General features: G+C 43.3%; 1 protein-coding gene across 1 annotated transcript in view; it reads left to right on the top strand.

Moving 5' to 3' along the window:
• Positions 1 to 4,676, top strand: part of CUNH11orf74 (chromosome unknown C11orf74 homolog) — a 56,039-nt gene that overhangs the window by 8,136 nt on the left and 43,227 nt on the right. The gene's annotated exons all lie outside the window — the stretch shown is intronic.

The following is a 4,676-nucleotide window of genomic DNA, read 5'->3' as shown; positions in this document are numbered from 1 at the left end:
CACAGACAGGGGGGCAAGGGGCCACCGACCCTGCCATGAGCTCCATCTGGGTGGAGGCCTCAGAAGAGCCCATGGCAGGCGGCAGTGCCTGGGCAGGACCTCTGGCAGCTGTGCTCCGCGTTTGCACCATGTCTGCAGAGCTGCGCCTGCTGCTTTTGCTCACTGGAGGTGCCACTCTGGGCAGCTACCTCGCACCCGCCTTATGCGAATGCCGGCGCAAATGCCAGCGCGCCCTTACAGAGCGCACCTGTTTGTGCGCACTGTTCACGCTCGCTGGCTTGGGACTGTGGCTCCCTGTCGGGCGAGCTAAGAGGGCTCCAGAGGGCTTCCCCTCCGGATCCGCCTCAGCTGTGCTGTACCCTCTGTCCCACTTCCCTTAGGGGTAATCAGCTGTTGCTGCCCCCGCCGCTGTCTCTTCCACAGCTGCTGCCTTCGCCACAGAGGTAAGGTGGATACACATGTGGCACATGTGCGCCCTGCTCCCTCTGCTCCCGCTCCCCAACTGCAATTTCAGAGGTTTCAGATGTTTCTAATCTGATATCCAAGTTTCACACCCATACAATAGACTAGGGATGACAACAGCCTGGTAGACAGGCAGTTTGGTTTGGTTCCTGATATCATGATCATCAAAGACATGATTTTGGAGGTGTCCAAAAGCAGCACTGTCAGATTTTATCTGGTGTTGAATATCGTCATCTATGTTTAGCTTTTGGGAAAGGTGGCTACCTAGGCAGGGGAAATGCTCAACATCCTCCAGGGATTGCCTTCTAATTGTAATATGTGGAGGAGTTGCTGGTTGGTTTGGGGTGGGTTGGTAAAGTGTCTTAGTTTTCATGAAGTTGACAGTGAGTCCAAACATTTTGTATGCTTCACAGAAGCAATCAAGAGCTTGCTGAAGCTCTTCTATTGAGTGGTACACACAACACAGTCACTAGCATATTGAAAATCAGAAACGGAGGGATTTGTTGTCTTTGACTGAGAACCTAACTGATTGATGTTAAGGAGATTTGTGTCTGTGCAATGCTGGATATTGACTCTAGATGGAAGTCTGTCAACAACAAGATGCAGACTATCTGTGATATAGGTGGAAAAGACTGTTGGTGCAATCACACATCCTTGCTTGAGTCCAGTTCTAATAGTCCATTTCTAAGCTATTGCTTAGGACACAATGAAAAAGTCTGATAATGGCAATACAATTTAGTGGCCATTCAAATCTTATTTGGATCTTCCATAGGGCATCTCTTGTGCCTGAATCAAAGGCCTTAGTTCAGTGAAGTCCATGTAAAGATCTTGGTGTTGTTTGCAACACTTCTCCCACAGCTGTCTGGTAACAAAGATCTTATCTATTATACTTTTGTGTGGTCTGAAACCACCTTGAGGCTTAGAGGGAATCTCCTCAGCAAGGAAAGTGAGTCTGAGGAAAAAGTAGGCAAGGATTTTCCAGCTATGGAAGTGGACAGGAGTGCAATACCACAATCATTGCTGCAACCTGTTCTATCTCCTTTTTGAATATGAGAATGATTCTGTCATCTGTCAAGTCACTGGCAATTTTTTTCATGTTTCCAGATTTTCAAAATAATGAGGTGTATCTGGAGTGAGGGCTTTTTTCCACCTTAAAAATTACACCTGGTATTCCGCCAGGACCACATGCTTTGTTGTTCTTCATCTGCTTAATAGCTTTCAAGACCTGTTGATAAGTTGATGGATGTGCAAAGCAGTTCTCAATGGGGTCTTATGGAAGGGTTTTAGCTTTCAATGACTTTGAAACCCCAGGAAATAACTTATGATATATAACGTGACATATGGATGTTGTGTCATATTTTCAGTACTGGATATTCAACAGAACTAGTTTATGTCCCAATCTCTCGTAGAATTTGAACATTCTCCACCCTGCCACTTCTATCGCCATGTGATGTACTGTGCAAAAATGCTTTCTTTAGCTTTAAAACACATTTAAAAATCTGCCATAGAAAAAGTGTGCTACAAAATAACAACAGGTCATCTGTTGTTTTTTTCTAATCCTGAGGTGGAATGAGCAGTTCATTAGAGCATAAAACGTGTCTTCTTTTTTCCTTCCACAAAAACAGGGAGGAAAATTTAGTAGCAGTCCAAGCTACATTTTCATCTGGATTTTAAATTAGGCCCACAAATGAAGGAATCCAGCTTCTGGTGTAGTCTGTTATACATGGAGATTCTTCTAGCAACAAAATGGTTATCTGAATCCGTATTCATGTTCTGAAGGTTTCAAGTTTGAGGGTGGTTGTTCAACCCATTCTAGCTGTTACATATTCCACCTCCCAAATAGGGGTTTGGGGTTTTAACCATTTTTTAAAATCATATCCCTCTTTTAGGAAGGTAAGCTGTCATGTCATTCATTGATTGATACCCTGAACTCTCTTGTTTTGATACTTTTGCAAGCAGCAGGCTTGGCAGCGAAGGAAGTTGGAAACTGACTGACCACTTTTGTGCTTCCAGGTGGCATTCAAGAGGCATTTTCTGTGCTGTTGTTATCAGACTAATTTAATTCCCCAGTGAATGTTGAGTGCTGTATTTAGTTCACAGTCCATTTGGCAATAGCTGCCTGCTTCCTTTTTTCGTTAACCATGTTTAGAAAAAAACCCAAAACCCTTTAAGCTTCAGCATAAGTGTCTGTGAAGGCACTTAAAAAATTTGAGTTTAACAGCAAAAAGCATGGCTGAAAAGAACACATGGAACGACAATAAATTTACTTTAATTTTAAAAATGGACCAATAGGATAGTGTTAACCCCAAGAGAAATTTGTAGTCTGCTTCGTGTGAGTGGATTTGCCAATAAAAGCAACTAGGCAGTTCAATAAAAGTAATTAAATTAATCTGTCATCCCCAGGGAACTTAAACAGGGCATGAAATAGGGAAACAGCATCAATTCAGAGCTTTTTATTGATATATTTTGCTGGATCATTTCAAAGAACTGTTTAAGAGAAATAAAAGGTATGCAGTTTCCTATTGATCATAAATTCAATGGCTATCTCTGTGTAAACTTCCTACGTCATGGAAGAAAATCAAAATTCATATAAGAGTGGCAATGTCATTGTGAAAGATTCTTACTGAAATAACAACAGATCACCTATTTCATGGATACTTTTGATTCGTCGTTTGATAGATTTCAAAGTACTTTATAACAGAAGGCAAGTGTCATATTCTCCATTACACAGACAGAAAAACTAAGGCTCAAAGAGATGAAAATGGCTAGTCCAGATTTGCACAGCAGGTCAGTAGCAGGTTCAGGAGAACAGTTTAAGTGTCTTGACTTCCAGTCTGGGTGCCAGTAAGAGCCATATAACACTGACTCTTAAAAGCACTGTCAGGAATTTTCCTTGCTTTTTTGTTGTAGTTTCTAAATATTACATTTAAACATATTTTAAATGGTTGTTTGCAATGTAAAAATTGCAAAAGATAAAGCACTTCTGGTTTGTCGCATAATTTAACATTGCATAATCTAAATTATGCATCTTAGGCATGTACCCCTTCCTACGATATATCCACTGTGTAGCTGTGCAAAATACCTGTCTATGCCATTCCACACCCCTACTAAGGGAACCAAGGTACTTTACAGACATCAGTTAGCTAAGTTTTGCACTGCCCCAGTGAGGTTGGGTAGTATCATAATGCCCTTTTTTTACACATGAGAAAACAGGCAATAGTCAGGTCTGTTAATTGCTCTGTGTCTCATAGAAGTTCAGTAGGAAGATGAAAAGCAGAATTCAAATGATCTAACTCCAAGTCTTGAAGTTTGTTTATCTTGGGGATGGGCAAAAGATGGCTTGCAGGTCATAACCAGCACACCAATTGATCCTATCTGACCTGCTGGCTGTTGTTGGGAGCCTGGGGAGGGAGGATTGCACCCCGCACTGCTCCACTTTGCTGCAGCCCAGGCTGGGACACACATTGTGCAGACTCTTTCACCTCTTGCATCTATCCTTCCACCCCTGGCGTCCTGTTGGCACTATGGCTATGCAGTCCTGGCACAGTGGCCGCTGGCAGCTGGGCCTGCATGGGACGGGGTGCAATGCGTTGTGCTGAGTAGCTGTCCCACCCACTTGCCGTGAATGGGGGAGACTCAGCTCAGGATAGCTGCACCTGACTTTCCTGGTGCAATGCGCCAGCAGTGGCTCATTGCGATGGGTGTGGGGGCAGGATGGTTATTCAGTGTGGATGTGGGAATGGAAGAATTTGCGCTCTTCCTGGCCTGGCCTCAGCTGCTGCAGAAAGGAGTGGTGCAGGGCACAGTCCTCCCTCTTTGGGTTCCTGCTGACAGCCTGTGGGCCAGATGGGATCAGTCGGTACTTTCTGCTCCTCCCTGCTAGCCCTCAACAGCTCACTAAAACTCATTTTAGTGGCCCTCCAGCCCAAGTAATTGCCCACCCTTAGTCTATCCAGATACCCCATCCAGGGCCTTCAAAAGAGAATTGTAATTTAGGTACCTAATTTAAAGCACCTTATAAATCCTGATTTTAAGAGCATGGGTATTAAGTAATTCTGATAATCAGCTGCCCTCAGCATGTCTCAAGTTGGGCCCATCATACTTCAGACCCTAAAATCTCTGATCACTTTTAAAAATCTTGATTATTACTACTTTTTATCTTGTAATTTTGATTTGTTCCCTATCTTTCTTTTTTCCGTGATGTTTTTTTTAGT

Source organism: Gavialis gangeticus, unplaced genomic scaffold (genome assembly GCF_001723915.1).
Source record: "Gavialis gangeticus isolate Ggan-Ray unplaced genomic scaffold, GavGan_comp1, whole genome shotgun sequence".
NCBI lineage: Eukaryota > Metazoa > Chordata > Crocodylia > Gavialidae > Gavialis > Gavialis gangeticus.
This window is presented reverse-complemented; position numbering and strand designations above follow the sequence as displayed.